Source organism: Narcine bancroftii, chromosome 3 (assembly GCF_036971445.1).
Source record: "Narcine bancroftii isolate sNarBan1 chromosome 3, sNarBan1.hap1, whole genome shotgun sequence".
NCBI lineage: Eukaryota > Metazoa > Chordata > Chondrichthyes > Torpediniformes > Narcinidae > Narcine > Narcine bancroftii.
This window is the reverse complement of record NC_091471.1, coordinates 359703534-359729455: the sequence shown is the minus strand read 5'-3', so window position 1 is coordinate 359729455 and position 25922 is coordinate 359703534. Positions and strand designations below refer to the sequence as shown.

The 25922-nt window shown below is 41.2% G+C and overlaps 1 long non-coding RNA gene across 1 annotated transcript in view; it reads right to left on the bottom strand.

Annotated features, from left to right (window-relative positions):
• Positions 1 to 3124: 3124 nt before the first annotated feature.
• Positions 3125 to 25922, bottom strand: part of LOC138756636 (uncharacterized) — a 43404-nt gene continuing 20606 nt past the window's right edge. The window contains exon 2 of the long non-coding RNA XR_011353211.1: positions 3125 to 3884. This is a non-coding gene — a long non-coding RNA (uncharacterized lncRNA). The remainder of the gene's footprint in view (positions 3885 to 25922) is intronic.

Sequence of the window (25922 nt, the reverse complement as noted above, 5' to 3'; positions counted from 1 at the left end):
TGTGTGTTGTAAGAGATTCAGGTCTGAAACCTCGACAGATCAGCACGTTGATGACTTGAAATCTTAGACAGACGCCACCTGCCCTGCTGAACATTGCCAGCATTCTCTGCTTTTGTTTCAGATTTCCAGCATCTGCAGGTTATTTTTTTTCCTCAATATTCAAGCAACATGCCAGACTTAAGTGCTGAGAGAAAGCCAAAAAATGCCTGCTGGTTCCTCCGTTAAATTTCTTTTAGAGCTCATAATTTTACAAGTGATTCAGCTACATTGCCCTCAAACCCCAAACAATTTTAAAGCTCGCTTTTTGATTTCCTGCCTAAATCTGAACAAGGGGATTTTCAGTCTATGTACTGCGTTGTGGGCAGATAGATCAACCATTTCTGGATTGCAGTCACTGCCAATGTCATAGAGCAAGCTTGATTCCTCCATGCTAACTGGATGCCTTTCTATGCCAATCCCATTTCCTGCATTTAGCCTTTATCTCTCTTTTATTTTCCTATCCATGTGCCTGCCCAAATGATTTTTAAATCAGATGATTGTTCCTAACCTTACCATCTTCTCTGGCAGCTCATTCCATGTACCCACAACACCCTGTGTGCATAAACATGCTCCTCATGTCCCTTTTAAATCTTCCCTCTTTCAGCTTAAACCTCTGGTTTTAGATTCCCTTGAAGAAGAGAATGCAACCACCTTCCCTATCTATGCCCTTCATTATCGCAGAAGCCTCGACAAAGTCAATCTCCTGTGCTCCAATGAGAAAGTAAAACCGACAATAACCGAGCTTGAAGTTAGATTCGGGAGTGTGCTGTACTCTGGTTTAAATATCATTGAACAGTGGAGGAAAATATATGGGATAGCCAGGTATCTGCTGGGACTGCAACAATTGTAGCATTTCAGAATTAAGTCTTCCAATCCTGTGGGCAGGTCAGAAAAGTGACATGACCCTGGTGACTTCTGCATTGAATTTGAGAGTGGGGAACCTTGGAAGAGGGTCATCATTCAATAACAGCAGGTTTAAGTGCAGTTTTTGAACTTGGCTCTGGGCTCAAGGTTCCTTCAGTCTAAGTGAAATGCAAATGAAAGCAAAAGAACGCTGGACGAGCAAAAAAAAAAAACCATCCACGGGAGGAACTCAGAAAATCCAGCAACATCAATGAGAGATAAGGAATGGCCAACATTTTGAGTTGGAACCCTCGAGAACCTCTTGTTCCAATAAATCTTGATGTTCGGACCTGAAATGGTGACCATACTTTTTCTCTCACTGATGCCTGCTGAAGTTGCTGAATCCCTCCAGTAGATTGTTTGTTGCTTCAGATTCCAGCATTTGCAGTCTCTTATGTCTCTAGCATAAGATAAGGGTTGAGGGTCCAGCAATTCCAGGTGATTGTATGAAGGCTTTCTTCTCAGGAGTTTTGTTGGTTCTCAACAAAGAAGTTTAGAACTGATCTTGTCAAACTTGTTTTTTTTTCAAAACTTTAGGGTTGTCTGATTCTTCACTGGATTAGAAGTGAACGTAATCACCCTGCACGAATTTCGAGCTATCAGAATGATTTCTAATGAAGGTCAACAAGGAGTCTGCGGATGCTGGAGAGCCAGAACAACACACAAAAGTGCTGGAAGAACTCTGCAGCATCCATGGAGAGCATAGGTAGTTGGTGTTTTGGGTCTGAACCCTTCATCAGGGACAGTCAACGCAACTCCTTTACAGCGCCGACGATCGGGACCGGGGTTCGAATCCCATGCTATCTGTAAGGAAGTGGCACATTCTCTCTGCGTCTGTATGGGTTTTCCCCGGGGGGGACTTCGGTTTACTCCCACTGTTCGAAATGTACCGGGGGAATGTCAGTTAATTCGGTGTAAATTGGGCAGCACGGACTTGTGGGCTGAAATGTATGTCTGTGTCTAAATTCCTGTCGAAGAGCCGAGAGCCGGAATGTCGACTGCCTATGCTTTCCATGGGTGCTGCATGCCCTGCTGAGTTCCACCAGCTCTTCCGGGTATTGTTATTATTTCTACTAAAATGCTTGTGGCTCCAAGGAAACAGCTGCCCTTTCCCTCTCTTGCATCTAATGTCCATCAAATTCCGTAAAGTGCCTCTTTATGGTGGACTAGAATACGAGCTGTCCTTATTTTTCTCATGCTTGCCCATCTTAATTGGTCAGGAATCAAAATAATGAAGGCATTTTATTGCTGAAAATGTCCAATTTCTCAGCTATCGGAGATATTCTGTTCTCTCTGCGTCTCTGAGTTAAAAGGAAGGTTTGCCTATGGCTACTGTCATCCACAACAACGTCCCAAAGCACCTTAGATGCAATTAAGTATATTTGTGAAGGGCAGCTCGTGTTATCGTGTAAGAGCGTAACAGCCCATTTGTGCAGAGCAAAGCTCTCACCATCTTCAAGGGTCCACGATTCACATACAAGAATTAGTTTCATTTTAATGACTTGACAATTAAAAAGTGAGTGGTAAAAACAGAATACTTGGTGAGGCTACTGTCAGACCATTAATCTTAACTATTGCTATCGAGGAAAAATAAGAAAATGTGTACAGATTGTTGAAAAGGACAGATTTCTGTGCTTATTAGGAGACAGATTTTGTGAAACAAATCTCAGAATATCTATCCTTGTGACGTTGATTGAGGGAAAAAGTTTTGGACAGCAGCAGGGTTGTATGGGATGCCATGCATGCACTCTGACAATGAATCTGAAATCTGTAAATAAGATCTCCTACTTATATTGGGTGTGGAGGGTAGTTTGCAAATTCCTCTTATTATTAGGTTTCTTCTTGAATTCCACGAGTGGTTTTAAAATGCAGGCCTTAATAATTTCCTTTCGCTTGGAACAAGTCTAAATGATTTAAATAGATATTTAGTTTGGTTAACCAGAATCATATCCCCAGCTCAGAGAAAGTCAATAAAAGATCACTCTCTATTGTTTGTTTATTTATTTAACAGGGAAGTCTGCACGCAGTGACTCAATTCGGCCTGCATATTCTTAGGAAGAATATGCATTTTTTTAAAAAGTGTAGACGCTTCTTCCAATTCTGCCCGTCTGTCCTCGAATGACATTACGATTGACAGGTTGGACTGCAAACAACAGAGAAATAAAGAAGCAGACACTTTAAATTAAATTCAGCAGACTTTCTGCTTTAATATCTGAGAAACAAATCGATTTAAATCAGGACTGCCAGTATGAAAAGAGGTTGGGGTCCAATTAGTTCCCACCCAGATATATTTTCAATTTTTGGCACAGTGGAGGAAAGGATATGGAATATTTATAAAGAGAACAAACTCAGAAGCAACAGTGTATGTAAGGAACTATGTCAACTTTCTTAGCTTGGATATACAATATTATTTGAGTGTTCCACATCCATGCCATTTAGATTAAATTTGAGTGGGCACCAAGGCTTCATGAGCTGATATTGGGCAAAAACAACAAAAGTTGATCACAGGAAACAGAAACTTAAATCTACTTGTTAATTTTGTTCAAGGGAGAGGAGGATTACTCTTGGTTTTGTAGGTTTTTTTTTCCACGAGCTGGATAATGTGTCTGCCGGTGTAAAATGTAAAATGTTGCTGGTCACTTCAGAATTCAAGTACAGTGCAGTGCAACGTGGCAAACATGCCTCTGTTTCGTGCACCCTGTTGAATGCATTGTAGAGAATGCATAGTACCTTGTGAGAGAGGGGACAAATAGAGAGTTTTCAAAAATAAGTCAAAATTTATTCAATTTAATGGCAGTCTTTGAGGGAAGGTAAACTGGATTTTCAGTGTATTGTTATGAATGTAAAGTCAGTTGATGTTCCCCAAGATATCACAGCTGTAGGTTTCATTGTGAAGGAGCGTTGAGTGTTCTCAGTCCTCTATGCTGCACTTGGGATGGCATCTGTAACATAGAAAAGCAAAACACGCACCTTAAACTAACTAACTGGGCTACTAAATGATGTATTTTATTTTTGAAATCTTCAACAACACCCTTTGGTCTTTTGTCATACTTTGACACTGGGTTGTTATCGAATCAACAATGATAATATGAACACAGTTTTTAATGATTTTTTTTCAATGCTTTGATGGAATTGTTTTTGATTCTTGTCATGTTGGTTTGGATGTGCTGGCTAACCTTTCAACATCTTTCAGTCTTTATCTGACTAAAGTCCTGAAAACTGTGTTATCTGGCAACAGGAGCTGTTAACAAGCAGCCTTTCACCATTTATAGAATTATTTAAAATTCCATAGTGGGACTGGTACAATGGCAGCACATGAGGCAGTTGGTGTGATAGACCATAGAACACCACAGTGCTATACAGGCCCTTTGGCCCTCGATGTTGTGCCGACCCATATATTCCTGCCAAATAAAAGTACTAACCCTTCATACTTGGTAACACTCTATTTTTCTTTCATACACGTGTAAGTCTCTTAAATCCCTCTAATGTTTCCGCCTCCACCAGCATTCCAGACACACTCAACTCACTCTTTAAAAAACTTACCCCTGACGTCTCGCCTAAACTTTCCTCCCTTTTGTATGGATGTCCTCTGGTGTTGGCTATTCCCGCCCTGGGAAAAAGGCATTGGCTGGCAATCTTATCGATGCCTCTCAGAATCGTGCAGATCTCTATTAAGTCTTCTCTCATCCTTCTTCGCTCCAAAGAGAAAAGCCCTAGCTCTGTAACCTTGCTTCAAAAGATATGTTTTCCAATCCAGGCAAATCTCCTATGCATCCTCTCCATAGCTTCCACATCCTTCTTATGATGAGGTGACCAGAACTGAACACAATACTCTTAAGTGTGGTCTCACCAGAGATTTGACGAGTTGCAACATGACCTTTCGACACCAGGGCACCAGAAAATGGGTAGACCATCCCCCTTCTGAGAAGGAGAAGCAGAGAGATGACCCGGGGGGATGGTAACCACGGCTGTGGACCAGTGAGGGGGCTCTGTGCCTGAAAGATCAATGCACGCGGCAGGCTGCTGGCGACTCAAGGGGTATGGACCAGGTGCTGGTCAGTGGGACTAGGAGGGTGGGGATTTGCTATGGCATGGACTAGTAGGGCCGAACTGGCCTGTTCTGTGCTGTAAGTGGCTATATGGTTATGTGGTTATATGGTTAACTCACGAGGCTGTGAGCTACTGGAGACTACTGTCGGAAGACTCGTGCCTAGACTGCAGGAGACTGGCTTGAAACTGACTTAAGGGGTTCCAGATATCGGAACCGGGATGTGAAGGGGTGCTGAAGACACTGAGGGTTCCTGATCTTGTCGGAGGTTCGGATCTGGAGCTCGGGTTGCCAATGGTTTGTGCGGCCATAGAAGCACTGGAGGCAAATCTACGGACACTCGGTGACTCTGGGGGGATTCTCCTTTGCTTCTCTTTCTCTGACTGTAAGAGGTGCTTCAGGCAATTTCTGCTGATAGTGAATCTGTCTCCCTTACAGCAGGCAAAAACAATTTCATGTAATAAGACATTGTTTTATTGCATGGCAATAAATTGATTTATGATTGTGAAGTATGCCCAAGTTTTTCCTGGAGTTGTTGAGAACACAGAAATAGACTTTAGTTGCACCATAGACCCCACTGATATGCTCAGAGTTGAGGGACATGAATGCAAAAATTGTTGTGGGTGTACATTGGTGGTTATTGAGTAATTGAGAGTCTTACTTTTCCGTGGTAACCAAGATAATAAATGTCTGTTGACTAGCTAACTTTGAAATCTCAAATGCTCATTCCGAATTTGATTATGTTTTTGTTACCTTGCTTTCAGTAGCAGGGCTTTTGTTAGTGAAATGACTCATGGCAACCTCAAAATCCCAAACTGGCAGGAGTCATTTCAATCAAAAGGAGAAAGGGAACCACACTACCATAAAACTCGCTGAGAATTCCAAGTTATGCAAGTCAATAAGGGAAGTTTCCCAAAGCCAAGAAACCTTTCAGATAAGAAGTTGGACAAGGGAAAGTAGGGGAACTTATGGGGGAAAAATGTTACAACCCTTTGCTGCCAAACATTTTTCCAAACAGATTTTCCTGGAACCCGGAACACACACTGAGCTCAGCGTAGCTTTGCATCATTGCCAATATTAAAGCAAATCTCTTAAATATTGCATGTTTTTTGGTTACAAGTAACCCAAATGTATCTAATGACATAAAAATTGCTATGTAATTGGCTATAAAACCCTTACTTTTAGAGGATGATTGTGACTGTTTTGGAAAATTGTGCAGCAGGCACTTTTAGCTGTTCTGGATAGGAAAGAATAATTTTTAAGTGGCTCTTTGGGACTACCTGGACTGTGAAGGATTAGGCTGGATCTGAAATGATACCCAGCAGGACATGTACTGCTGTAGTACTACTTATAATTCTTAACCTGCAATGAGATGTTTAACCCATTCATATCTCTCCAGTTTGCTTGCCTGTGCCCTTCTCCTCCCCACCTCAGGAAGAAAAGAATGTTAACAGTTGGCTTCTTATCTCTGCCTTCTTATTCCTGACAGCAAGCAATTTACTAATCAGGTTATAGAGGGGCACTGAGCATTGCCCAGGCCTCAAAGCAGCTCTGCTTGTGGCTGCCAGCAAAACTAGGGAGGGACTTTCTTCAGTACTAAAGCTGTCAGTGATGTATTTTGTAAAATATAACTGTGTTAATATTCAAAGACAGTTAAAATTATTAAAGATGAAGTAAATCATTAAAATATTAAAATGAGCACAAGAGATTAACTAAAACAGCTAAACGAAAAAATGTTAAAAAGCTTAAAGGAAAAAAAATTGAAAGCAACTTCCCTTTTGTCTCCCAATGCCTCAAACCGTGCATCTTGGCGCCTCACAGTTTGGCGGGCAGCAACCTCCTTTGAAGAAGACCGCAGAGCCCACCTCACTGACAAAAGACAAAGGAGGAAAAACCCAACACCCAACCCCAACCAGCCAATTTTCCCTTGCAACCGCTGCAACCGTGTCTGCCTGTCCCGCATCGGACTTGTCAGCCACAAACGAGCCTGCAGCTGACGTGGACATTACCCCTCCATTAATCTTCATCTGCGAAGCCAAGCCAAAGAAAGAAAAAAAGAAAGTTAGTGAGGTCACTAACATTTTGGAACCTGCACTCGGTCCGATTTGATACACGATCAAGGAGACAGTTTACTCACTTAGGAATTCACAAGCAAATGCAAATTGAACAGCCAGCGAAGGTGCTTCCCTTTGCAACACAAGAAATAGAAGCAGGAGTGGGCCTCAGCATTGACCTTGTATAAGGTCATGGTTGACTTTTTACCTGAACTTTTTTCCTGCCCTCAACCTATATTCCTTGATTTTTAATTTCCCCAAAGTATATTGATTTCTGAGCCTGGGTAATAGACAGAAGGATTGGTCCAGTATAAAATACAAATATAAAATACAAATAGCTTCAGAGTTAAGGGTAGATTTTCTAACCGGCATTATTTTGATCAAGGTTCTCATTAATTTAGTTGCAGTGGATGACATTAAGCTTCAAATCTGTGAAGGGATTGAAAATACACAGCAAAATAGCCATGATACCAAGTATGTCTCCCACTACACACTCAGTCCTGATGAGGGGTTCTGGCCCAAAAGATGAACCATTCATTTTCACCACTGATGTTGCTTGACCTGTTGAGTTCATCCATTTTATTATGTGTTGCTCAAAATAAGCGATGTTGGACCCAGTTTGAAAAATTGCTCCTGGTGAAGCCATTGACAATAAGACCAATTTTAAAACCCAGGATGCGGTGTCAGCTATGTATCAAAGGGCTGATATAAAAGCTCACATAGCTGGATTACACATTCCGCAGGAACCATAAGAGGGTTCCTGACCCAGTGCTCTCCTGCCACATCAAGCTCTGTGCACAGAATGACCAACTCTAAACTGTTTCCCATAATATTTCCTCTTCGGAGGAATGTGGCCTGTTTCTTAGTATTTGGCTAGAATCATGGGGACTAAATATTGAACTGGCTGATCTCTCGGTGACTTTTACAGTATAATTAATCCTCAACAGCTTCTGTGGTATTAGGCAGCCTGAGGTAATGTGGCTTCATTGCAGGAAGTAACAGGTTTTATGAGCTGTCAACTTCATATTGTACAACATATGGAATTAAATGCTGAACATATCAAGGCAAGTTACTTCGGAAAAGTATATGACAAAAGTGCAATGGCTGCGGTTTTCTAGCGCTTATGGATCCTGGAACATTCATATCGTTCTGTTGATCATGGAGATAGAAAATATTCTCAGCAGTGGAATGGAATTATCCATTAATCCATTGACATTGATTAATCCATGGGCTTCACAAGTTGTCAGCTAGGATTTCCATAAGATGTGAAGGATAATAATCGAAATTCGGTCACTAAAGGTGTTTCAAATATATGTGAAACTATTGATTATTTGTTGAATTCATTGTGATAGTATAATACTTTCAGTACGTTCAATGAATTATGTGGACAGATATGGTCTTGGGGAAGATCTCACACCATCAGCCATTACTGTGATTAAACTGGTGCCCGATTTAATGATCAGTTCTTCAGATCCAGCTACACACTTCATAAATCAACTCATGCTCAAATCCTGATGACATCCAGGTATGGATCTAAAGTTTCATCCAGCACAGACAGGGCAAAGAAAAAAGATCCAAATTAAATAATGCTGGGGAAAAATGTAATCTTTCTTTTAAGATGGAGCATCTCATTTTTTTGTGAAGAATTCTCATAAAGCTCTTCTATTCACATCAGAAAATCAAATTATTCTTTTTTCCATCAGCGATTTGAACAGGTAAAAAGGGCCTTTTTTTGGATTTACCTATTGAAGTGGTTTAAATTAATTGGACACTAAAAAAAAATGCTGCTTGAAAGTTATTTGCTGAAGATTAACTTCACCCTTAAGAATAACATTTTTTTTTCTAACTACATTCACTACTTGAGGAGTGAACGGGCAAGAATGTAACCTGCACTTACTTAACTCCAATAAATTTCTCTTATCTTTTATCTTTCACAAAGAGAATATGTTAAGCTTGGGATAAAGGCAAATATAATGCTTTACTGGCTTTGAAGATTGAGTGAGAATTGATGGAAGAATAACATGCAACAAATATCAAAAGCAAATGTATGGGAGAGGGGTTGGATTTGCTGTTTCTTTACCTGGGTGCTGTTAGTGAAATTTTGCCTACAGGAAAGGGACAGATACCCTTGAAAGAAACTGAGGTACTATGTAAGACTTGTAAGTCATGGAAGACAGAATAGTTAACATAATCCAGCATATGGTGTTAGAATAGGCTTAAAAATATAATTTTAAAAAATGTAGGTAACCCCCACCTCTATCTGATTCCATTTCTTTTATCTCTTCTTTACCTACTCCTGTACTTAATATTTTCCCCATCTCTAATTTTTATTTATCCTCTCCCTCCTTTCCTAGTGGTCAGTCTGTCTCGCGCTCTCTCTCTCTCTCTATTCTATCCTATCCCTTCTGGACCCCACCCACAGCTTCTTTGCCCCCTTTGTATACATAATATCACCTCCTTCCCTGAAATCTTGATAAAGGGACGAGACCTGAAACATTGATAGACCATTTCTGCCCGTGGATGATGATGACTGACCTGTTGAGTTCCTCCTAGAGTTCTTTGACTGTTTTAAAAATATAACAGTTTGACTTAATCAGGGAAATGAATTTTATGGAAAGAGGTAGAATGACTGTGTTTCATGGAATTATTGGCTTTAAGTAGAATTGCACATTTAACTGTATGTGCCAGGATTGAGTGGTTCCATAATTGATACCTTATGCGGTGGTGTGAATGCTTGTGTCTACTAGGCAGGTGGGCTTGACCACATTTGCATCTCCTGTGGATCATTTAGTTGAGGTGGGGCCACTTTAGATTTTGATATTTGATGAGGAAAACTTAGAAACGCAAATGGCTGCTTTCAAAAAAGTGAAGTTGAGCTATTGTTTCACGTTGACTAAAATATATATTTACTTTCAAATTAATTTGAGCCAAGCCATGAATTGCATAATTATGAATTACAACACTACTGTCTGCAAATACAGTTTCCACAATAGACGATTATCATTTGCGTAAATATTAGATTTGTGCAATGTGTGTTCTTTTCTAATCCATTTTGATATAATATTTCATGTCATTTAATCTTTTTATGCACTGAATTTCCTTGACAAGTTTCAAAATGCAGACATTTTCTATCATATTACATCTGCAGAAATGATTTTCAGCTTGATACTGTATGAAATGAACTCAGTACACAAATTTTATTCTGCTACTGAATTTATTAAATGGCTTTGCAGCCAATCAGGGTGTGTTTATGTTTCATTTCAATGGAGTGAAACAAGCTTATGATGCTTTGTGGGGACAGGAGTAATAACACAGGGATAGTTCAGTTGTTGAAAAGTTTTAAAAAAAATTGTTTCCAGCATTATCCTTCAAAATATATCCATAGTTTTACGCCATAGTTGAAGCCCCATTCCGGCGATGGATTGTGACATCATCAAGCCTTCATTTGATTGATCATAAACTCCAATCTCTCTCCACCAGATCAAGTTAATTATGGAGATCTTTACAGCAAAGTTCTGCCCTTGATGTTGTGTCATGCGACTCCTTGATGACTATTTGAAACACTCCTCCCTGCTAAATTAATCTACCATTCTTTGTGAGAGATGTGCACCATCTCCCTGATAAAGATTCTGCCGAATGCAGCTTTTGATGTTATTGACAGGAAAACAAGCGGATTACCCAAATTCTAAAGATTATTGTCAGATGAAGTTTGGAGCATGATCTACGTTACTGACCTAAGGGTGATTTTTTTCCTTAAATAACCCTCCATTCTGAGAATGCAAAAGATCTGTTTAAGTAAGTCAAAGAGACAGAGATTCATTGAGTTGTACATCATAGGGCTGGGTTCTTCAGCTTATTTTTTTCCATGTTGACTATCTGCACTTATTTTGTTTGCCTGCTTAAAGGTAAACTCCTTTCCTATCCCATACATGTCAAAATGTCTTTCAAACATTCTAATTGTTTATGTCTCTTCCACTCCCCATGTTAGCTTGAAGCTTCCCTTCATATCTCGTTTAAATTTCTCTCCTCTCACCTTTAATCTGCAGCATTTAAACCTCGATCAAACAAGTAAAACACAACAAATAAAATATAAAACATTTAAAAATTCTGGAAAGGCCTTGGGAAGTCATAGGGTGTGTCAGAAAGGTGTGTCATTATCACAGCAGAAGCAGCCTTTGATCTGATCTCATAACACGTCACTAAGTCGGGATTTGGCTCAATGTGTTGACCCGCATCATTTTAGTGAGAGAAAATCCATAAATGATCCCTTCAATAAATATTTAACTCTCTTTTGGGTATTTGTGGAAGGTGGGATAGTGTGGTAATTATAATCTTCAACCTCGAGCTTTGGCCTGCATTAGAGCTATGTCTGTCGTGTTTTGGAATATATATTATATATATATTTTAAAAAGTCCTTGTTTCAGTTCTGTTCATGCTGCCTTTCCACTCTCTCCAGTGCACTGATGCCCTCATCAGTGCTGTTTCCTGCAGTCGTTCACAATCTGAAAATATTGTTATTCGATGCCCTGCTCTTATCTTCACAAGGTCCATCTCTGACTCTTTTCTTCCCTTTCTAGGTCTTTTCTGTTTCTCCATCTCGGGATATAGTTGGGATCCAACGACCATTATTAGCCCACAGTTTCCCATAGAATTCCTCCCATCCTGCATCCTGTAAGGACTCCATTCCGTTCTCTCCCTTCTGCTGTCTCCATTTCATTGGGCTCTGGTGATGACCCACAGGTGCCTCAAAGATAGAAAAGCACAAAAGCTGCAGATGTTCTTGAGAAAACCATGAGCCTGCTGGAGGAACTCAGCAGATAAGGCAGCGTCCATGTATCGATGACACTTTCCAATCTCTCGTATTTCCAACTTTCAAAACATGTCATCTTCAAGGAAACATAAGCATCGATATTTCGAATTGCATCTTTTCAATCCAAATGAATCAAACTTCCTAATTGCAGCTCCGAATAGCTTTAATTTTCCATTGATAAAAGCGAATAAACATTTTTATAGCTTCGCACTTCATGATGAGTAAAACAAAGCATATTGCAAATGATAACGATATTAAACTTCAAACAAATTAAATGAAGATGATTAGAACGAATTCAAATAAAAATATTTTGAGAGCTCATGTATCCTTCATGGCTCTTCCAAGAAAAGAGAAGATCTCCCGGTCTGCACAGATATTACCACATGTGATGCCATAGTAACTATGGTAACACTACAAAACAATTTGCCTTAAAGGGACAGAACAAAATTACTAAAAATCAAAAATACAAGGTTTTAACCTTTGCACCATGGATAGATATGGTCTAACAGACTCGCCAAGGCAAATAGCGCCTTTGGAAGATGACACAAAAGAATCTGGAAAAACAACCACCTGAAGAAACACACAAAGATCAGCATGTACAGAGCCGTTGTCATACCCACGCTCCTGTTCGGCTCCAAATCATGGGTCCTCTACCGGCACCCTAGAATGCTTCCATCAGAGCTGTCTCCGGTCCATCCTCAGCATTCATTGGAATGACTACATGACCAACATTGAAATACTTGAGCTGGCAGAGTCCGACAGCATCGAATCCATGGGGTGGGTCACGTCTCCAGAATGGAGGACCATCGCCTTCCCAAGATCGTGTTCTATGGCGAGCTCTCCACTGGCCACCGAGACAGAGGTGCACCAAAGAAGAGGTACAAGGACTGCTTAAAGAAATCTCTTGGTGCCTGCCACATTGACCCCCACCAGTGGGCTGATATCACCTCCAACCGTGCATCTTGGCGCCTCACAGTTCGGCAGGCAGCAACCTCCTTTGAAGAAGACTGCAGAGCCCACCTCACTGACAAAAGACAAAGGAGGAAAAACCCAACACCCAACCCCAACCCACCAATTTTCCCCTGCAACCGCTGCAACCGTGTCTGCCTGTCGCGCATCAGACTTGTCAGTCACCAACGAGCCTGCAGCAGACGTGGACATACCCCTCCATAAATCTTCATCTGCGAAGCCAAGCCAAAGAAAGAAGATATGGTCAATCAACATTTTGGATCAGTACCCTTCATAAGAGCTGAGTACCTCAAGCTTGTCATTCATATTTCTAAGATGTCTTCTTTCCTCCTTAATAGTAGATCCCCTCTGCCATATTTAAGTTCATGTCTGCATCTATTTCCCACACCTATATTCTCACCTGCTCTTCTCCAGGACTGAACAAGGATAGAGTTTCTCTGGTCCTTTCCATCTACCTCAGTAGCCTTGGCATTCAATCATCACCTCCAATGAAATTCCACCAATCATATTTTCTACCCCCTCCTTTATCAGCTTTCTGAAAGGATCATTCTTCACACAAATTCTGGTTCACCAGTCCATTGCCAGCAACCTCTACTCAAGCCACTTTTACGTGAAACTACAGGAAGTGGAATGTTTGCTCCTTTACCTCATCCCTTCTGTAGTGGGGATTGTGGAGGGTCACGTAATCTCTCTGTCTGGAACCTGATAGGAATGATAATTGTTGTGGATCGTGATCTCTCTGACTGGAACCTAGTCGGTAGTCACATCACCTGCCAATCAAGGTTGGATTCTGCCCATTCATTGGTGCACACCTGACCATTGCCCCTTTAAACACTCAGTGATTACCTGGGCCGGACCCTCCAGCTTACTGTACTATAAAGTCCACCATGTGCAGTATCTCTCCCTCTTTGCTCTTCAGTCCTAAGATGAACCCTGCTGCAGGTGTCGGTGGTAAGGTGCGCACTACACAGGGATCGGGAGTGTTAGATAGCACTAAAGCCGTACTCACTTTAGACAAGGAATGGAAAGTAGCGTATTGTAATTCTTGGTTGTTATATTTGCATCAGTAGTGTTAAGTCCGATGTAATTGGGTTGTACTATGCTTGTCAGTCTGTATACAGTTGCTAGTATCGGTAGTGTTAAGTCTGATGTAACTGCGTTTAACCATGTTTGTATGAGGGTAGCTAGTTGCTAATATCAGTAGTGTTAAGTCAGTCGTGACTAATTATGCTGTTTTGTGATTGAGAGTACTAGTGTGTGTTATCCCTGTTATAATCTCCTTACATGTGTTTCAATAAAGATCCTTCCTGTGTTCAGACTGTATCCAGACTTGCTACTCTTTGAATCCACCAAACTTTTCCCTTCCAACCCAACACCTTCCCATCATCTAGAGACCAAAAGGGTGTTTCCAAGTAAAGCACAGATTCACTTGTTTCTTCTTCAGTCGAGTTTAATGCAATTCACAATGTGGTCACCTCTATTTTGGAGTAATGAACACAAGCGAAGTGATCACTTTGTGAAGCATTGGATGGATTCAGTCTGTGATGTGAACTTGAGCTTCTAGTTGCCTGTCATTTTAATTGTCCTTTCCATTCAGAATATGTCATATCTAGCTCCGGTTTCCTGCACTGTTCTAATGAGTCTCAATGGAAGCTTAAGGAACAGCACCTTAATTTCTGACTGGGCATATTGTTGCCTTCTGGAATCAATACTAAATTCAACAATTTTGGCTGACTGATTTATTTTTTTCCATCAGAATGGTCTATTTCTGCTGGGGGTAATCCATCTGTAACTCAAACTCCGTGTCCCTTTCTCTGCTACTACTGTAGAGGCAAGGCCACACCATTGGCTGTGGCTGTCAGTTCCGAAGAGAACCTTGATTGTTCATTTGCTTGCGGGTCTGGTCCTAAGTCCAGGATAAACTGAGTGATGGATTTTTCGTTCCACTCCATGTGAGGTCCACCTGGCAGAACCTGATTGAGCTAGGAATCTTCAGCATTATGCTGGGAAGCATCTAGGCCTACTGACTCAGAGATTAAGTGGATAGAAGGCAAATATGTAGTCCCTAGTTTACACAGGGGTTCCATTCCTGTGAGCTGCCTCTCTATTTGCTCATGCTATCTGTATTGTATTGCTTTCATTATTTAATTTCATCGAATAATCATCAGATCTCTTCTCAAAATTAAACTAATGGAACGTATCTACACACAGTGGTTCTCAACCTTTTTCTTTCCACCCATATAGCAATTTAAGTATTCCCTATGCCACTGGTGCTCTATGATGAGTAAGGGATTGCTTAAGGTGGTATCTGAGTGGGAAGAGAAGGTTGCGAACCACTGGTCTAGACCCAATTGTTACTGAAATATTTTGCTTGAGAAAAGTTGTCATTGGCCCATTTCCTTTGGAGTTATGAAACCGTGCACATAACGAGTCAATTAGGTACGATTAAATCAGTGGTTTTCAAACTTTTATCTTTCCACCCACTTAACATCTTAAGCAATCCCTTACTCATCACAGAGCACCTATGGCATAGGGAATACTTAAAGTGGTAGGTGAGTGGAAAGAAAAAGGTTGAGAATCACTTGATCTACAGCATCCAGTAATTAATGAATAATGATTTTTTTACTATTTATTTTTTAATTTTTAAATTATTTTATTATTTATTATCTGTTTATTTTATTCTTTTTTTTACTATTGTCATTACTAGATTGAAAAATTTGTGGTAGTATTTGCATAAAATTGATTTTTTACAATTCAGGCCCTTTATAACCTGAGAAATACCAATATTAATAAAATGTTTTTAATGAGAATTAACTATTTTCATTTTTGTAGTTATCTCAAGCAATTTTGATAATTTTTACATCTCTGTGCATCTTACACTCCCCATATCTTGACAAAGGGGTCAGGCCTGAAACGTTGGTTATGTATCTTTGCCTTCGATGAACGCTGCTGGACTGGCTGAGTTTCTCCAGCATTTTTGTGTATCAACTACAGTCACAGCATCTTCAGATGCTCTTGTTTCACTAGGAGTTAGTTTTAGTTCCCAGCAAGGGTCCTCTGGGACATGGAGTTCTGAAAAGTGATGCCTGAGCCCATGTCATCATTGAGAATTCTTGACGCCCCATTGCTTGACTTTAGAATCAGGAAGTCCAGGATGGATGAACACAAGCATCCCAATTGTAGATTAGAGCAGGACTGAGGAGAACAGGGCAGGCACCAGACTGATTCAACGACGTTGGCCCAACCGATTCAAATTGAGAAATGTTAGACTTTTTTTTCTTTAAATAAGAACCAAAGTATAAAATAACCCTAATGGTTTTAGTTTCACTGTTGGGAATAGGTATGAAAACCTTAGTGTGGCCCAATCCTCCCAAATTCAGGTTTGTGCCCTGTTCTGAAAATTATGTGCTGGAACTCATACTTAGAGTAACACATATCATCGTAACAAGGTTCCAATTCATAGCGCAATGTATAGATGGCTGTACAACCTTAATATTCACCTCCAAGCAAAACCACTCTCGGTTTAAGGTGATCCCCAAAGAGGGTAGTGTATTGCGGCTGGTAAAAATAAACAAATTCAAGACCTGTGTTGGAAGAATTTCTGTGATTTATGACATGAGCAAATGAAAACAGTTAAATATTTGTAGGTCCGGGTTTTATTTTGTCTGCGCACGTGTTAAAATAGTATCTTGCTGTGGCAGAAACACCAAGAAATCTGTCAGAAATACTAAGTTGGGAATATTATTATAGTAACACAATGCTTCAATTATCTGTGGATCATTTCTCAATATTCCTTTGGGCAGGAGACTGTATATATTTCCAAAGTCTTGAACCTGGAAGGCAGTTTTTTTGTGTAAGTGGAAGGCATTTATTTTTCTCTGTTTGCTTAACTTGAAAACTTGGTGTCAGGATTGTCAGGCTGAGGTGATAGTGTCAACAATCTGGGCACTCTTCTCAGTGCCTGACTAATCTTGGTCTGGCACTGCTTCAACCCAAGTAAGGTTGGAGCACCAATAGTGAGTCCAGGATCAGGGATACGATGGTCTACCCTTTTTGCCGCTTAGCAGGGTAGCTATACTTTCTTCCCACTTATGCACTCCGTGATCCAAGACACTCGAAGCTACTTTTGTACCCTATGTTATGGGTATGCCAAATTGCAGATGCAACGTCAAAAGCAAAAATGAATGTCGTCAGACTTAAAGGGAAAGTGAACATTGTCCAAATGTTTCATCGTTTCTCTTCTGGGTTAAGTTTTTAGAGTTATCCAATCTATTCATGTACTCTGTTGACATTCCTGAAATATTGGAAGGAATGGGAAGGCCAGAAGTTGGTTGAGTGAAAGGACAATTTGAGAAAACTAAGAATAGCTGGAGATAATCATATAGCATGCATGGGCAGCCATTACCTTGATGAAGGGCTCAAGCTCCAAACTTCGGTTCTGTATCTTTATCTTTGCTCTATAAAGGACAATGTTTGACCTGCTGAGTTGTTTCTCTGGTATTGTGTTTTTACTTCAACCACAGTGTCTGCAGTGCTTTATTTCAGGGGTAGACATGCTTTTCAGTCAAGGCCCTTTATCAAGGCTAAGCTGGAACAGGTAAAATTACACATATAAAGGGGAAATAAGCTGAGGGATGAGCCCAGAAGTGAGTAGAGGTTGGAAGATGGAGCGAAAAGCAAAGGGTGTAATCAAGAAGAAAGAAGTTGGGGAAGAAAAAGTTAAATAGAGAAAGTGATGTAGAGAAAGGTAGATAGTGAGAGTGAGAGAGAGATGATTAAAAAGATAGAGATAGAAAGAGATGGTTTGAAAGAGAGAAAGAGAGAGTCCAGGAACTGTGACAGTTGGGTGATGTAGGCCTGGCAAGTTATTTTAGGTTAAGTGCAACATAGACTGATGCCCATGAGCTTCGGTGTCAGTCACGAATCCATCCCTTGCTCAGAGACTTGAGTGGAAAGGATATTCAGTGCATAGTGGCGGAAGGTCTTGAGATCTGAGGCCTTGAAAGGTGTTGCAAGGTATTTCTTTATTTTATTTGAAGATTTGAAGGTTGAGCCTGGTCACAATACCTTAATTAATTGGCGGACTCGCTGAGAATAGGTTATACCATATGGAACCTGTAGCAATTTGAAATTACCTGTTAAGGTTTTATATTTGGCATGTCTTTCATATCATATATCCTATATTTGCCGACATTATAGGATGGGGTTAATAATTATGGCTGTTAGTCCAATTAAACCTGCGTCGTATTTGCAAGAGTTCTTCTGTAAAGCTATTTTCGAAAACAAAATTGCTGTTGAATCAGTATTCAGTGTATTTAAAATCTTTAAAAATCTCACTGCCCAACATCTACCTGTCCTTTTCACCTCTGGCTCTCTGTGTCCAATGACCTTACCATAAGACCATGATATAGGAACGGAAGCAGGCTGTTGAGTGTGCTCCACCATTCCATCATGAGCTGATCTATTCTCCCACTCAGCCCCACTCCCCTGCATTCTCCCCATATCCTTTGATACCCTCACGATGCAGATACCTATCAATCTCTGCCATAAATGCACCCAATGACCTGGCCGGCACATCTGCCTGTGGGAGCAAATTCCAAAGTTTCACACTCCCTGGCTAAAGAAATTCCTCCACATCTGTTTTAAATGGGTACCCTCCAATCCTGAAGTTGTGTCCTCTTGTCTTTGACTCCACTACTATGGGGAACGACTTTGCAATATCTACTCTATACAGGCCTTTCAACATTCAAAATGGTTCTATGAGGTCCGCCCTCTTTCTTCTGAACTCCGAGGAGTAGAGTCCAAAGACCTTCAAATGTTCCTCGTGCTAATCCCTTCATTCCAGGTATCATTCTTGTGAATCTTCTCTGAACCCTTTCCAATGCCAGCACACCCTTTCTTAAATAGGGAGCCCCAAACTGTAACCTGTACTACAAATGAGACCTCACCAGTACCTCAACATCACATTCCTGCTCTTATATATCTCCCTCTTAATATGGAAGCATTTGCCTTTTTCACGTCCAACTTAATCTGGAGGTATCCTGCATGAGGACTCCCATGTCCATTTGGACCTCAGAATTTTGCATTTTCCAAATAATAGACTATCTTTTCATTCTTTCTAACAAAGTGCATGATTGTACAGTTTCCAACATTGTATTTCATTTTCCACTTCTTTGCCCATTCTCCTAATCTATCTCAGTCTCCCTGCAGCCTCTCCATTTTCACCTCACTACCTGTTCCTCCACCAATCTTTGTCCATCTGACCTCTGTACCCACTGGATCTTGATCCTCTGAGCAACAAAATTAGATTTTAAAAAATAGATTCCATGCCATTAATAGTGAACTTATCCACAAAAACCTGAAAATACTTTGTAGATCTCATTCAACTTTCTCAAAGAGTGTTTGAATATGACATGGATAAAATTGCTAAATATTTCCTTACATGCCTTATTATTTTTTTATATTTTAAATTAACAGGCCCTTTTGGCCCATGAGCCTGTGCTACCCAATTACACCAATTGACCTACATTCCCCGGTACATTTTGACTGGTGGGAGGAAACCGGAGCCCCAGGGAAATTCCACCCAGACACATAAAAGAATGTACAAATTCCTTACAGACAGCTCAGGATTCGAACCCCCTTCCCATTTGCTGGCACTGTAACAGTGTTGCACTAACTGTTAGGCTAAACATGTCACAATACACAATCAGCATCTCCATGGATTGTCACCTTGTTGTGGAGAAGCTTGTGTGGTCCTGTGGTGCCATCTGGAGCTATGCTCCTGGGAGGGTCACCCAGGACGATAAGGTCGAGGGTGAGGTTCCTGACAAAAAAAATAATCCAACCAAATCCTCAAACGCTGGAACAGGAGGACAAAATTACTCTGAACTCAACAGCCATGAGGGCGGACGAAGGCTGCAACCAATCCATCAGCTCCAATTGTCGTGGTTTCCATAACATTGGAATTGGTTGGTTGATTTGTGAAGTACCATGTGCTTCTTGGAGTGCAACATTAAGTACACGTTAAATAAATACATTCACAGTCATCTTCTGTGGATCAATGGAACAAAGCCTATCATCCTTGGTCTCAAGGGATAGCCATGACGATGACATAATGAGAGAATAGACAACAAGAAAGCACATTGTCCAAAGGGACAACTTGCATCATTTAATACAATGAAATTAGACTTACCATATAACCATATAACCATTTACGGAGCAGAAACAGGCCATGTTGGCCTTTCGAGTCCGCACCGGTTCACTGATTTTGTGCGCCCTCTTCAGGCATTAGTCCCGGTAGATCTTCATTCAATAACGAAGGGAAAAGCTATGCTCCAGAACTATGAGAAATACAATGCTTTACAACAAGGGGTAATTTGAATTGTATTATGTACTAGTAATAATGTGCTACTGAGGAGATGTACCTTTGTGACCAGGGGTGAATTGGTGTTTGTAAGAACCCAACTCGATGAGGTCTTTCTCTCGTCTATCAAAGGCTGCAAACCTGTTTCTCAGCAGCAAGTGCTGTTTTCATAATATATCCTGTGTTATTTTAGTCTGTTTTGATTTAGTTTAGTTTGGTTTTGGTTTAATTGCCTTGGTCTCGGAGGTGATTCATGTCACTGCTTTTTTTTCTGGTTGAAAGTAAGCAGGTGTACAAACCTCATTGTGTCTATCTGGTTGGCCAATTGGGTGCTGGCATTGTTAGGTTCTTAAAAATATTTTTCAATTGGATTTTATCAGTTCATCAGTTATTTACTATTTTACATCTATTATTGCTGAGAACATTTTCAACATGTTTCACTGAACACAAGTAAAAGTAAATCACGAAAATCTGCAGATGCTGTGGTTGAAGTAAAAACACAAAATGCTGGAGAAACTCAGCAGGCCAAACAGCGTCCTTTATGTAGTGAAGGTAAAACAAAAATACATAACCGATATTTCGGGCTTGAGCCCTTTATCATGGTTTGGAAAAATGACCTCAGGCATCCCAACAAAGGAGTAGGGAGGGATGGGTGATCACCTCCTTCCTGCCTTTGCGACCATCCCTCTCCCCTACTTTTTGTTCAGATGCCTGCCGATAATTTTCCATACCACTTATACCTCCTGCATTTGCAACCACCTCTCCCCTCACCCCCCCCCCCCCCCCCACCCACATGTTTGTTCGGATGCCTGTTGACATTTTTCCATACCTGTCTGGCCACAACTGTGTTTTCAAAGGGTTAATAAGTAAACAAACTCATGACCTGATGTATTTACGAAAAGTCAGTTTGCATGTTCGTTTGTTTCTAGTGGCACTCTCAGTATATCCTGAGCTTACTTCGAGGAGAACATTTAGATTTTGGAAGGGTTTCGGAGAACACATCAGCGGGTCTGGTCCTCACCGCGCATGTGCCTACGCGCTTGAAGGAGGAAACAAAGTGCCTATTAGTGGTTTAAAGGCCATACGTATATTACACAAATTGCCACTGGTTTTAATGAATCACAGACATTGGTTCAGGAAAATAAAATGCATGTAACTACGTCCTGCTTCAAGTGTTGCCTGAAGTTTCTCCCATTTGGATTGGTAGGATTACTTAATAATAGATCCAATGTAATGGGAGGTTTAAAGCATCATTAATCTGGATTAGTGCATTCGTGTGTATATAATGTCCCTCTTTGGGCACTTAGAACAGTTGTATTTCTGCATTCAAACATTATATGGCCAGAATTTTGACTCCTGTGCCCAAATTAGCTTGCAACTATTTGGCTCCTACCATTTTTCCATATATATTTTATTTTTAATTTCTTAGATATTAATTGACTTCTCTTTTTGAGCTCTGCTTCCTGTCCTGATGGTTCTAGGGTATTTCATGTCCCAATAAATGCTTAGGAAAATACTGCAGATGCCAGAAATCTGAAATAAAAGAGGAATTGCTGGCAATGCACAACAGGTCTAGAAGCATTTATAAGAAAGGAGACACCGTCAATGGCCTGAAACATGTTGACAGGGAACCTCCGGTGGGCACCTCTTTCAGATCAACACACCACTAGCTCAGAGTCTACGCAATGAAACCTGTATGTCAGAGGTAAGTTGGAGCTGAACCTGATCAGCCTTGGATTCACCTCTCTACATATCATCATGGATCCCAGCTCCAAACATTGCTGGCATAGTCACTGTAGCACCTATCCTTTGCCAATTTAGTGAAAGGCCAATCCATGTATGTGATTTGTGTTCTTTTAATGAAATACTAACTGCCAAACACCAAATTTTAAGTCTAATCCTCTAAGGAGGAAGAGGATTTATTTCCTCTCCTTCCCAGTTCTAATGAGGGGCATTCAAACTGAAATTTTAACCCTGTTTCTCTGACTGCAAAGGCTCCCTGACCTGCAAAGCATATTTTGGTTTTTTTTAAGGCTTTAAAGCAAGGCTGCCTCCTTGCACCAACCCTCTTTACAATGCTGAAACAAGCCATGAAAGACCTCAACAATGTTTATATCCGCTACCACACGGATGGTAGTCTCTTCAATCTGAGGCGCCTGCAAGCTCACACCAAGACACAAGAGCAACTTGTCCGTGAACTACTCTTTGTAGTCGATGCTGCTTTAGTTGCCCATTCAGAGCCAGCTCTCCAATGCATGACGTCCTGTTTTGCGGAAACTGCCAAAATGTTTGGCCTGGAAGTCAGCCTGAAGAAAACTGAGGTCCTCCATCAGCCAGCTCCCCACCATGACCACCAGCCCCCCTACATCTCCATCGGGCACACAGAACTCAAAACGGTCAACCAGTTTACCTACCTCGGCTGCACCATTTCATCGGATGCAAGGATCGACAAAGAGATAGACAACAGACTCACCAAGGCAAATAGCGCCTTTGGAAGACTACACAAAAGAGTCTGGAAAAACAACCACCTGAAGAAACACACAAAGATCAGCATGTACAGAGCCATTGTCATACCCACACTCCTGTTCGGCTCCGAATCATGGGTCCTCTACCGGCATCACCTACAGCTCCTAGAACGCTTCCATCAGCGCTGTCTCCGCTCCATCCTCAACATTCATTGGAATGACTTCATCACCAACATCAAAGTACTTGAGCTGGCAGAGTCCGCAAGCATCGAATCCATGCTGCTGAAGACCCAACTGCGCTGGGTGGGTCACGTCTCCAGAATGGAGGACCATCGCCTTCCCAAGATCATGTTCTATGGCGAGCTCTCCGCTGGCCACCGAGACAGAGGTGCACCAAAGAAGAGGTACAAGGACTGCTTAAAGAAATCTCTTGGTGCCTGCCACATTGACCCCCACCAGTGGGCTGATATCACCTCCAACCGTGCATCTTGGCGCCTCACAGTTCGGCGGGCAGCAACCTCCTTTGAAGAAGACCGCAGAGCCCACCTCACTTACAAAAGACAAAGGAGGAAAAACCCAACACCCAACCCCAACTAACCAATTTTCCCTTGCAACCGCTACAACCGTGCCTGCCTGTCCACATTGGACTTGTCAGTCACCAACGAGCCTGCAGCAGACGTGGACATACCCATCCATAAATCTTCGTCCGCGAAGCCAAGCCAAAGAAGGAAAGAAAGAAATTTAAATTTAGACATACAGCATTGTAACAGGCCCTTCCGGCTCACAAGCCCATGCTGCCCAGTAACCTACAACCTCATGTGTTTTGAAAGTTGGGAGTGTCAAACAATCATCAGAATGTTCCAGGGGCAATGCTTCCCGTACCTGCCACCTGAAGACTAGTTGCCTCTTGTAAATTATACTTCTTTCTGAAGCAACCAGGGGTTCTTGAGATCTCAAATATAAATGCAAACTTTGACCTGCAGGAGAGAGGCCTGTGTGCTTGATTGTGCAAAGACCAGCCCTGCATTTCCAAGTAATAACCAAGTGTATCAACTAAGACATTAACGCTTCATCACTGTTCACCTACATTGTTTGACCGTCTTTTTGGTTCTTTTTTACTTTGCTTTTGGTTCATTGGTTAATACTTACTGTGTTGAAATGAATAATATTCCTTTCTGTAGCTCTCCTGAAGATCCACAAAAAGTTCCCTCTGGACATTATTCCCTATCGACCTTCCATAAATTGTTTGGATTTTTCTGTGCCCAGCCAAATGATTGCTCAGGACATCGCACACACTCTGCTCCCCTTTATCCACTCCATCTATAATTCCCGCTGCCTTGCAAAGGCAGCCAGCACATTATAAAACTCATCCCACCTTGGTGACATTTGGCTTCACCACCTTCCCATCAGGAAGAAGATACGTAAGTATGAGATCATGTGTCACCAGATACAATGACAGTTCCTTTTCCGCTGTTTTGAAATTCCTGAACAAACTCCAAAATAGTTAAGTTGTGTTGTCTTAGCTTCCCCTCTGATTCTATATACTTTGTACTGTGTGTTGTTGAATTCTATGTGAGATGTCTAAATGGTCTCCTCACAAAACAACCTCTATCATTTCAACTTTGGTATATTTATATTTAAAATTTAGACATACAGCATGGTAATAGGCCCTTCCATGCCGCCCAATTACACCCAATTAACCTACAACCTCTGCTCGTTTTGAATGGTGAAAGGAAACTCACGCAGACATGGAGAGAACGTACAAACTCCTTACAGACAGCACAGGATTTGACCCCGGGTCATTGGTGCTGTAATGCATTGCGCTAACCGTTACATTTACTGTGCTTTCCAAACTTAAATTTGTATAATAATTAATATTTCAAACTGAGGTTATTGCTTTAATTTTTCAGGATCAAATTTATTAAAAGCATTAGGTGGCGGGAATGTGTCACTATCCAAGTAGTTTCTCTCAGGATGTTCCTCACAATCAATGAGGTGCTTTAGAAATTCAGTCACTAAGGAAATAAAAATGTATTTTGAATGCATTAAGCTTCCACAAATAACTAAAATGAGCTCCAAATTTCAGACCTTTCAGCCTTAAAAGTATGAAGACAGTTGGAAACTCTAGAATGTTGATGGATGTTTGCAGAATTTCAATGACTACGGCAGTAATTTTTAACCATTTTTTTTTGCACTCACATACCACCTTAAGTATTCCCTATGTCATGTCAAGGTGCTCTGTGATTAGTAAGGGGTTGCTTAACGTGGTAGGTGGGTGGAAAGAAAAAAGTTTGAAAACCACTGTATTAATTGTACCTAAATGACTTGTTATGTGCACGGTTTCATAACTCCAAAGGAAATGGGCCAATACAACTTTTTTCAAGAAAATTATTTCAATAACAATTAGGTCTAGAGCAGTGATTCTCAACCTTCCCTTCCCACTCACACAATTCCTTACTAATCAGAGAGAACCGATGACCTAAGGATTACTTAAAGTGATATGTGAGTGGAAAGAAAAAGGTTGAGAACCACTGACTTAAGGTATTTGATGGCATATAGGAAACCCCTCCCATTTTAATGGGAGATTTTGAGGAAAAAAATGTTTTAGTGAATTTACAGGTAAAACTTGGACAGAACATGCAACTAGAACATCGATAACAATCATTTCAATAATTTTCTTTGGCTTGGCTTTATGGAGGGGTAATGTCCACGTCAGCTGCAGGCTCGTTTGTGGTTGACAAGTCCGATGCGGGACAGGCAGACACGGTTGCAGCGGTTGCAAGGGAAAATTGGTTGGTTGGGGTTGGGTGTTGGGTTTTTCTTTCTTTGTCTTTTTTCAGTGAGGTGGGCTCTGCGGTCTTCTTCAAAGGAGGATGCTGCCCGCCGAACTGTGAGGCGCCAAGATGCACGGTTTGAGGCGATATCAGCCCACTGGTAGTGGTCAATGTGGCAGGCACCAAGAGATTTCTTTAGGCAGTCCTTGTACCTCTTCTTTGGTGCACCTCTGTCTCAGTGGCCAGTGGAGAGCTCGCCATATAACACGATCTTGGGAAGGCGATGGTCCTCCATTCTGGAGACGTGACCTACCCAGTGCAGTTGGATCTTCAGAAGCGTGGATTCAATGCTGTCGGCCTCTGCCATCTCGAGTACTTCGATGTTTGTGATGAAGTCGCTCCAATGAATGTTGAGGATGGAGCGGAGACAACGCTGGTGGAAGCGTTCTAGGAGCCGTAGGTGATGCCGGTAGAGGACCCATGATTCGGAGCCGAAC